Source organism: Dermatophagoides pteronyssinus, unplaced genomic scaffold, assembly GCF_027571235.1.
Source record: "Dermatophagoides pteronyssinus isolate colony J.1.1.1.1 unplaced genomic scaffold, Derpt_VIB-CSIC_2022.12 sq0048, whole genome shotgun sequence".
Taxonomy (NCBI): Eukaryota; Metazoa; Arthropoda; class Arachnida; order Sarcoptiformes; family Pyroglyphidae; genus Dermatophagoides; species Dermatophagoides pteronyssinus.
Window position 1 is genome coordinate 10,975 of NW_027461571.1, and position 11,505 is coordinate 22,479.

The window sequence follows — 11,505 nt, forward strand, 5'->3', positions numbered from 1 at the left end:
CGCAAACGAAACAAAAAACAAATATCACCTTTGTTTTTTTTTTTTTGGTTTTTTTGTGCATAACGAAAATGGCAATTGTTTTTGATGATGATTGTCAGTTTGCTTTCCAGTTACCAACCAGTAATATTTACCAAAAAGAATTGAAATGAAAAAAAAAGAGAATCAACAACAACCAAACAAAGCAAAAAAACCTGATCAAAGTTCCAGAACACGTTTTTCCATTTTTTTCAATTCCGAAACAAAATAATATTCATATTCATTATACAAAACATTTTTTTTTCTAGGTAAAAAGAATCAGTCGTTCGGTCTGACTATTTTTCTCTTTTTCTATACCCGGTTTTCTATCCGTGTGCGTGCAATATTCAAAATAATAATAACAACAATTTCAATTTCGATTTAAACATTTTTTTCTTTTGCCTGTTATTTGTCGGTATCCGAGATAGAGAGAGTGGAAAAAAAAATTTATTTTGCCGCATATCTCTATGTGTTTGTGTGTGTGTGTGTAGTGAATAAATGATTTTCTATTACATTTTTTTTCTTTTCCAGTATTATTCTTTTGGCATATTTTTTTTCAGTTTTGGTTGGTTATTATCATTATTATTATTATTATTATAGAATCCCTTGATATAATCTCTAGAATACCCCCCCTTTCTCTCTCTCTCCTCTCTCTCTCTCTCTCTCTCTCTCTCTCTGTTTTCTCCATTCGGTTTGCGGTAAAAAAGCGTTAGATCAGGTTTCCCCTTATTAAACTTTATTTTGTTTTTTTCATTTTCATTTTCATTTTCATCATTCGTTTGGTTTGTTTTGTTTCACCCACCACCACCACCACCATATTGGAATTATACAGTGGTATTTTTTTCGTTCCATAGTTTTCATTCCGACCGAAAAACTATGATTATTATTTACTGGTGTGTGTGTGTGTGTACATTTGGTGGTGCTTTTGTGGTTGGTTGGTCATTAGTAAAACAAATTTTTTTTTTCGTTTGTTTCGTTTCGTAATTTGCATCGTATTTTTCCCCATTTCATTTCATTTCATTCAGTTGCACAACATTATTATTACTACAATCGAATAATGTACACAGAACATACACAAACACCGACAGAATGATATTTGGGAGTAGGAAGAATTCCAGCAACAAAACCCGAATCATAATTCACATATAACCGAAAATCGCAAAAATATATTTTCGGGTCTTTTGTTTTTTTAGCTAGATTTTTTTTGAAATAATAATGACAAACATTTCTGGTGAATCATGTTTCATCATCAAACAAACAAACAGTACATTTCTGTGGTTTTTTATTTCAATCGAAAAAAAAGTAAATATGCAGAATGAAGAAGAAAAAAAAACCAACCGAAAAAAGAAATGCAAATCATCAAAGAGAGAGAGAGAGAGAGAGAGAGAATCAATGGCTGAAAAAAATATATGTGTGTCCCAAAAAAATAAACCGAAACGAAACATGTTCAGGTTCCATAATATAATAATGATAAGGTATATGCTTATTTGGCTAACAACAACAACAACAATTCATATAACCTGAAAATGAACACCTTTGAAACCAGAAAATAATTTTCTCTCTCTCTCCATTGGTGATAGTATTAGTGGAGACAACATAATAATTGGACAGAATATATTAATACAAAATCAATAATAACCAACCACACATAAACACACCAAGCAAATAAAAGACGATAAAAGAATTGAATTTCAAATCAGAAGAAAAAATGAAATGAAATTCAAATGAAAAAAAATCTAAATCAGGTAACCAAACCACACACAATTAGCTAATAAAATATTTCATTTCTTCTAACGAAATAAAAAATATACGAAAGAAAATGATTGACGATCATTATTGAATTGAGAAGAAGAAGAAAAAACACAATGGCGCCATAACATCCATAATAAATGCTGATTGTTTATTAAGCATTTAAAAAGAAAAAACGATAAACACTTAACCAACCAATCTACAAATCGACCACAAAAAAAAACAACAACAACAACACCCATCATGTGATCATAAATTAGAATTATGAATGAGAAGAAGAACAGAAAACGATGAACGAAACGATGATGATAAACAGCCAAAAAAAACAAAACATTGAAGGTCAATTTGGCGTCTTTGCTTTGCTCTGTTGTTCAAGTTTTAAGAAATCCTCATAAACAATTGATTTTTTCTCAATTCATTTTCGTTTTGTTTTGCTTCGTTTTGCTAAATGTGTGTGTATGTCAATATATTGGCGCCAAGTCGATGATGATTGTTGTTTTTCATTTTTTCTCTCGCTCATAAATGACCAATTATAGGATTTTATTTCTACAGGTTTGTTTAGCTTTTTTGATGATGGATATTTTTATTATTCAGTCAAATTTTTCGATTTCGTTTTGTTTTTCTCATATAATTATTATTATCCAAATGTGAATAATAAACAGGTAATTTTAGTTTTGTTCTCGTTATTGAAAATCAATAATAATAAAAATCTTTTAATTTGATATCGATTTTGATCAATCTTTTCTCTTTTCCCTTCTCTTCTTGCAGAAATCCAAAAGGAAAATGTTTATTTTGGTTGACAGTTTTGTTTTTGGTCAAAGAAAACAACAACAACAACAACAACAACAACATGTATATTTGGCCACAGATGCGATATTACTTACATCATCATCATCATCACATAGATGTGCTTTTCATACACAAAATCATCTTTTTTTGTAGTCCATTATCTTTTCATTAAATTGATTCGAATGAATGAATGAATGAAGAAAAATAACATAACCACCATCAACACTCATAGAGCCGGGTAATGAAACAAAAACCAGAAAAAGGAGAAAAAATGAAAATAACCGGGACAAAATGACAATGATGATGTTACACATTGTTCCTATTGTTTCTCCAGAAAATCAACGCAAAAAAAATGATGCAAAGACAACGATGCGGCAAAAAATGATGAACATGACTTTATTGTTTTGGTTCGATGGTCTTTGCTGTTGTTACTGGTTGGAACATTGAGAATATACTTGGATTGTTTTTTTGTTTCTTGCTTTTGTTTCTTGATTTTTTTTGTTTTGTTTTTTTAGCTTCCTACACACTTGAACTTGCGAGAAAAAAAATTGGACCTTAAAGAATATCTATCCAGAAAACAACAACAACAACAAAAGAAAAAAGAAACAAAATACTGACCAAAATGTATGACCGGCAACAAATGATGAGTGGAAAAAAATGAAAAAAGAAAAGAAAAATAATGTCTTAATTTTGTCATCATCATCGAACAATGATGATGATGATGATTCGATTCATTCATCCATCCATCCATCCATCCATTTCTTCAAACAGAGAGAGAGAGAGAGAAAAAAATGCCATTATTAACAATAATAAACACACACACACACACCAAGGGAGAGAGAGAGAGAAAACATTCCAATAAATGGATGGACACACACAAGACTATTATGTAAGTGCGGATGCATTCTTTCATCAACAACAACATTTTTACTTTTCTTGGTCCAATATTATACACCCAACATTGATGATGAAAGAAGAAAGAAATTCCTATTACAACTTTTCATTTTCTTTTTTATTCATTTCATTTCATCATTTTCTTATGTGATTATTGTCAACAACAACAACAACAAAAAATGTTTGCCTTTTTTATCTTTTTATCTTGTGTGCTTTATATTTGATTACGAACAACAACAACAACAACAACAACAACAAAAAGCCGATGCAATATGACACACACAAACATACACTGAATGAATGAATCTGGAAAGAATTTTTTCTTTTTCTTTTTTTCGTAAAGATTCTTTCAATTCTTATTACTTATGTCTCTTTTTTTTCTATTTGTTTCTTCTAAAATGAATGTTCCAAAAAAAAAAAAAAAATGTGAACATATTTTATGAATGAAGATGAAAAAAGAAGAAGAAGAATTTCTATCAACTAATCAGTTAGATAAGATTATTATTGTTTTTGTTGTTGTTGTTGTTGTAAGTTTATGAAACAAAACAACAATGACACACACACATTTAGAGAATAATTGCTGTTGTCGAAATTAAGTATAAAGAATAAAGAATATTATGTAACAACAACAATGAAACAAGAACTGAATGGCATATTAGTCTCTTCTTTTCATTTTTTTTTATTCTTTCCAAAGAAGAATCATGCCGGTAATGATTTTCGTATACCAGAAAACAAAGCAAAAAAAAAACATTGTACATAAATAGTCTTATAGAGTTTTTTTTACCGGGAATAATTACCCGCCGTCTTATAATAATAACCGAACTGAAACCGGCCGAAGAATTTCTTTTGAAAGAAAAGAAAAGAACTTGAAAATTTAAAATGAAAAAAGTAAAAAGAGAGAGATACATTTAACAGGAATAAAAAAAAACAACAGAGAGAGAGAGAGAGAGAGAGAGAAACAATTGCTTGGTTGTCAAGCAATTGTTCCTGAAACATGGTTTGTTTTTTTTCTTTCCTGGTACATGATATGAAACATAACAATAATAATATTCAAGCGGGTAAAATTGATGAAAAAATTTCACCGCTTTACTCATCATACATTCTTTTCGCTACATAATTCTTTTGGTTTGTTATTTTTTTTTTGTACCATCATTGATGTTTGTTTAGTTTAGTTTAGTTTTATTCATATATAAATTATTAACCAGAAAAATAAAAATTCAAAGTTTTCAACAAAAGAATTCTTTTTTTCTATTATTTTCCATTGAAAAAACATACACTTAAACCGACACAGGCAATTCAGTTTTGGCAATTCAGTTTTTTTCATGGAATATTATTGAATGAATAAAAACAAAAAACCGATTGTGTGTAAATAGAATAGAAGAGATGCACAATTGAATATATCGACGTTATTCTCTTTCTTTCTCGCCGTTTGTAGAAGAAGAAAAAAGATATTGTTTTTTTTGCCAATTCAAAATTCAATATTCGATTCTTTGGAAGAACCAGAATCAGGAAAAAAAGTGGTTCATGTTGTTGTTGTTGTTTCAACAACAACAACAACAAAATTTAAATTGAATGTTTTTGCTCTTCTGCTGCTGCTGCTGTTGTCATTCCGCATCATTTTTTTCTGAAGAATTCTTCAATGAATTTCCCTGAAAGGCAGGTAATTTTTAGAACAAAAAAAAATAGTGGTTGATTTGTACCGGTAAGAAACGAAATAAGATGATGATGATAATGATATAAATAATGGATTGAAAAAAACAAACATCGTTTAAATGTCAAGAATAAGAATATATAAAATAGGCATATGCATATTGTGTGTCTGTGTGCGATGTAATTTGAGTTTTAATAAGAAAATGAATTTTCTTCATCATCTCCATAATTTCTTTAACACAATGCTCTCCTCTTGTCTAATATTTATCGTCGTCGTCTATGTTTGCTGGTTTGAATAACCAAAAATGATGGATAATTTATGGGGTTTTTTCTTCGTCAAAAACAAAAAACATCAGGGAAAGAAATATGGAAGAAATTATAACGAAATTTTTTTCGGTCGAGTTTAGTTAACCCAAGTTATCATTATTATTTGGTTAGTTCAAAAAATATTTCATCCCATTCTATCCAATATCTCGAATCGAAAGAAGGAGAAAAAAAATTGAATTTTGGGTTCAACGATGGTGGTAAATAAAACTATTTTCTGTGATTAATTTCCAAACCAAACAAACGAAAAAAAAATTAGATCAGAAAAACAATGAAGAGAAAAAAGTGGTGAAAAATTGAATTTGGCCAAAATTTCAAGCCTTTTCAACCTTTTCAACCTTTTTAACCTTTTTTATTATCATCATGCAATCAATTGGTTTTGGTTTTTTGGAAATAAACCATCCAAAAACACAAAAACAAAACCAAAATTTGAATTGATTGATGGTTGATAAAGATCATAAAACAAACAAATATATCAAACGGTCATTTATTGGTTTTTTATTATTATTATCATCAGCCATCAGCAGTGAAAAAAAAACATTGAACAAATTGGATCATTGTTTCTACCAACCAGAGAAAGAAAGAAAATGATTAGAAGAAGAAGATAGATAGATAGATAGATAGGGCAACAAAAGTGTTAATGGGGCAATCAGGTTATGGTTGTGGTTATTATTGTTGTTATAAAAAATCATAATCATAATCAATTTTTTTTTATCCCTGGGTTTTTATTTACTATTTAACACGCTTTCTATAATGCTTAATGATCATTATCATTGTATGATGATCATTATGATCATCATCATCATCATATAAAAAGATAACCGAAAATTAAATGAATACCGTGTGTGGGGTTAGATTTATTGTATTGATATTGGATTCATTTCATTTCACTCAAGAGAGAGAGAGAAATATTTCATTAGCCATTTTGCTTTTCTAACCGCTTGTTAATGATTAAGATTATCATTAGTTTCATCAATCACACACAAACAAAATGAAAAAAGGTATACTTCAGGTATGTTTTTTCAGTTGAAGGTCGAAAGATTTTGATTTTCCATCATCAAACAATTCATAAGCCACCAGATTAATTGTTTTTCGGTTTTTTTTCGATTTTTTTTTCCTGACCACGATTGTTTTGAAAATTCATTTAGAAATGAAAATGAAACACACACATGGTTTTTGTATTTGTGTTTTGATTGATGAATGACGTAACTTTTGATTTTGTTTCACCGAGCGAAAAATTTCAATTTTTCGATCGGATGGTTATTGGCAAAAAAAATAAGGGTGTCCACCACTTGCAACAACAACAAAACTGATTTATATCTGCAATTTAAAAAATAAAAACAAAAAAATCGATCCAAAAACATTCGAATTGATTGCCTGCCTTTTTGTTTCATTTGAAAAACAGGTGAATTTTTGATAACTTTTTTTTTATTTGTCGTTTAAGAATAATGATGATGATTATGGTGATCATCAAATTGATGAGATTGATCAATCATCAAAAAAAAACTCAAACCTAAAACGAAAACAAAAACAAAAAAGGCATTACTTTCGGGCCAGATAATATTCTCAACGAGAACATTTCTTGAAAATTAGTGCTGGTGGTGGTGGTGTTGGCCAATATTTTTAGCTTTATTTCATCATCATCATCATCATCAATGACATTTCGTGCTTGGTGGCCATAAATTTTATTTCTTTTTTCCATCATAATATCACTGGGTTTGAGATTTTTTTGAATTGGAATTTCGTAGTTTTGTTTTGTTTTCTTTCTGTGGCAACATTGAGATGATGATCATTTGATGAGTTTCAATCATTAGACACCTTTTTTTCTGGCTATGTAAATGATTTACCAACAGCACCAGCAAGAAGATCATTTTTGATCTTTGGCTTTTTCTTTTCAGTTTTCGGGAAAGATTTTCTAGCCAAAAAAAATCGTATTTTTTAGCGAATGGAAATTATTATTAACCCGGGTATAACTGGGAAAACAAATGAAAATTACTGCCCATAATCATCATCATCATCAACAACAACAACAACAACATTGTTTGGGTGAACACACATTATGATAATATTTTATATTTTGGCGAAGCAAAAAGCAACTAAAAGATAAATTACCCGGTAAATGACCCGGTAATTTTGTTTTTCCTGTTGTTGTTTCTATTGTCAAAATAGAGTTAAAAAATGTAAATTATATGAATATAATGTATGCCGGGTTATTTTTTTTTGTAAAATTTATTCCATTTTTTGAAGAAAAATTGGTTAAGACGATTGAATCATCATCATAGTGTGGTGCATTGATGATTACTTTACACACGCAGAACACAGAGAGAAAACAAAACAAAAAATCGCAGCCAAGAAAATTACTATTTAACAATATTGAGAGAGAGGGAAAAAAACACACAAAGAATCAACCAACCAACCAACCAAACCAGCCACCAATCAAGCTAAAAATGACAATATTTTTTACCATCATCATCATCATCATGATGACAAGTGATCTATCATTGGTGAAAAGAATCATTGCTTGCTGCCATTGCTTACATTATTTCAATGAGCAATTCATGAGCACGATGAACCAGAAACAAAAAATAACCAATTTCCAAGGTAATATCATCATCATCATTATCAACGTCAACGTCAACGTCATCAGCAAAAGAAAAAAAAAAATAATAATTCGGGAAAGAGAATGTCATAACCGGAAGGAAATATATGCCCGGAAAATAAATACCGAACAAAAAAAACCCGAAACAAACAAAACACACACACACCGAGGGAGAGAGATTTATAATGGATGGAAAACATTGTACAACAACTTTGTTGTTGTTGTTGTTGTTGTTGTTGTTCTGCCAACACCCAAAAGTAATCATGATTTGAAGAAAAAAAAGAATCGGATACCGGCATTAATCGGAAACGTTTTCCATCAAGTTTTTTTTATGGAAAATTTCTGGCTATGGCTTTTTTCGAATGATAAACACTAAAATGCTAGATTCGCTGAATTGAATGATGGATATAATTTGCTATGGCAAGCAATCACCATCAGTGTGAATTATGATGTAAATGATTTTCTGATGAAAAACAAAACAAAATAATGTCAAAATCGAGAGAAGAAAAGATTGAAACATCTTAATTTTTCAGGAAAAATTCAATTCAATCGTTCTCAATCCAGCCATAACGAATCTTTATAAAAAAAAATCTGCTTATCAAAAGTTTTGTTTTCTGGCTTCAATTCTATTGATTTACCGATTTTTTTTTCTAGAAAATAATCATAATCATCATCATAATAATGATGTTGATTCTTTGTCGAAAAAACAAACGAAACGAACGAAAAATCCATAATCTATGATCATTATATAATCACATCTTTGTTCAAATACAGCAAATTATGATGGCCCTACAGAAAGTCTTTTGTCCAACAAACAGAAAAATAATGATTCAGTTTTGAAGACGATTTGAAACAAAAAACAAAACAAAACGAAACAATTACCATTAAAATGTTTATTATTGGTGATAAACGATGTAGAAAATTGTTGTAAAAGAAATATTCCGTTTAAATTGAATCAAATAAGGGATGGAAATTGAAAAACTTGAAACTCGAAACAAACAAACAAACATAATTTGGATGTCCATTTTGTCTGTTTGTTGTTTTAAGCCCCATGTTTTGTGTGTTTTCAATATGCCATCACCATTTTATCATTGAAGATTATCATCATCATAATCAAAGATTGACCATTCAAGCTCAAACAAATAACAACAACAACAACAACGAAAATTGATTGATTAAACACATACGCCAAACACATAAACATAAATGGCATGAAATTGGCAGAAAGTAGAAAACAAAAAAAAAATCTTTCAAAAAACTAAAGTTCCTGTTCAATACAAATTAGTTATGGCCAATTATTTTCTTTTTTTTTTTGTTTTGTTTTTGATCAAAGTAAAGTCAGTCAGTCCGGTTGGTGGAGTAAAGTGGCCAAAAAATGTTACCGTAATTTCTTATTCGGATGTTTTCCAAAAAACAAAAACAAAAATTCAAAAGATGATTTGAGCAACAACAAAACATCTCAATTTTATGTGGAAACACAAACACACCGATTATCGATTATGCACACACACTACACACCTTTTCCGTTTTTGACATTGATTTATCGAACGACCAATCGATCGATCGATTGATGAATTCAATCATCATGCAATTACAGAGCGAGAATGGATTACAAAAAAAAAAAAAACAAAACGAAATTAATCTGAATATGTGAGTAAAAAGAGAGAAAGAAAGAAAGAAGAGATTTGCGAATGATTTATGGCTTTTTTTTCTTTGCTAAAACTTTTATTTTTTATTTTTCTCTCGTTTTTTTGCAGGTAAACCATTATTCAACCATTATTCGATCATGATCTGGATAATTTTTCTTGATCAATTTCTACGAACAACAAATTATTCACCAAAACGAAAAAAATCTACCTGTCTTTTTTCCCTTATCTATCTATCTATATTTATTTTATTCATTCACCAATCTTTGATTCAATACCTGATATGAAGAAAGAGGTAGAAAAAAAGGTAGAAAAGAAAAGCTAATTCTTTGCGAACGAAAAACATAGAGATCAGAAGAAGAAGAAAAACGAAATCAGATAACCGATTTCTGATACAGATTTTTTTCCTTTCTTTTCTTGCTATTTCTACACAACCAAACAAACAAACAAACCAGTCTAATTGTGGCCATCACCACCACACAAAGATAAGATAAATGAACAAAAAAACAGAAAAAAAATCCTGGAATCCTTTTCTCATAATATTTAATCATATCGATGCGATATCATCATCATCTTAATCGTTATTTGTCTTCGTTTTCGTTGTTGTTGTTGATTCTTATCATCAACAACATTTAAATCATCAAAAAAAAAAAATATCGGATTCAAGGAAAAAAAACTAAAATTTCAATTTGTTGTTGTTGTTGTTTTCTATTTGTTTTAACAACAACAACAACAGCAATAACAAATGGCGATCGTTAAGAGTTTTCGTTACACCATACATACATCACATTTCATTTAAAAAAAATTTTCAGGTAAAAAATTTCAACATGCATGTTTATTTCGCTATGTTTTTTTTGCATAAAATATACATCATCATCACCTTTTTATCAAGGATGTTGTTGTTGTTCAAGCAATATCGTATGTGTGAAAAATGTATCATCATCATCATTAATAATGATAATAATAATAATGATGATAAACACAGCAAAAAAACACATCATTCATTTCATTTCTGACTGACTGACTGACTGACTGATCGACCGGCTTGTTTGGCTGGCTACAGCACCCATCATCATCATCATCATCTGTATCTGTATCTAAATCTGATCGATATGAAAATTATATTCACGATATTTACACGGATCATCATCACCATCATCATCATCATTATGATAATGTTTTTTTCGTTTTGTTTCGTTTTGTTCATTGGATAAGATAAAGTTTTTTTCTTGTTTTTTGAAGATATTAAAAAAAATGATTTATATCGATTATGGTGATGGTGATGATGTTTCTTAACAATAATTATTTGGTGAATGATTGAAGAATGATTTTTTTTTCTTCTTCTCTCTCTCTCTCTCTCTCTCTCTCTCTCTCTCTCTCTCTCTCTCTCTCTCTCTCTCTCTCTCTCTCTCTACATCCTAAATCCAATAATAATCTACTACCTGTAACTACAAATGACTACTACTAAGACGATTAATGTATAATAACAAGGATAAGATGATTAACAATGCAAAAAAAAAAAAGATTTGGGGATGTTTTTTTGGGGAAAAAGAATAAAATCGTTAAATTTTTTGTTGTTTTAAAATAAAAAAAAATTAAATAAAATTATCATTACAATGATAATGGTGATGGTCGGTGATGATCATCAAAATTTGTTTTTTTTTTGCTTTTGTTTTATTTCGCAATATTCGTTGGTCATCATTATCATCATCATTATTATGGTTTTGTTTCATAGTTAATCTTTTCAAATCTCTCTTGCTTTGTACATGAATCTGATTCAATCACATTAGATAGACAATATTCTAGGCCAATTTAGACACCAGAAAAAGAACAACAGAA

The 11,505-nt window shown here is 29.4% G+C and overlaps 2 long non-coding RNA genes across 2 annotated transcripts; both read left to right on the forward strand.

Annotated features, from left to right (window-relative positions):
- Positions 1–1,929: 1,929 nt before the first annotated feature.
- On the forward strand, positions 1,930–3,769 carry LOC142646077 (uncharacterized). The gene is made up of 2 exons (XR_012847085.1): positions 1,930–2,316; positions 2,533–3,769. It is a non-coding gene; the product is annotated as an uncharacterized LOC142646077 (long non-coding RNA).
- Positions 3,770–9,083: 5,314 nt separating this feature from the next.
- On the forward strand, positions 9,084–10,937 carry LOC142646081 (uncharacterized). Its single transcript, XR_012847087.1, has 2 exons — positions 9,084–9,670; positions 9,778–10,937. It is a non-coding gene; the product is annotated as an uncharacterized LOC142646081 (long non-coding RNA).
- The last annotated feature ends 568 nt before the right edge of the window (positions 10,938–11,505 follow it).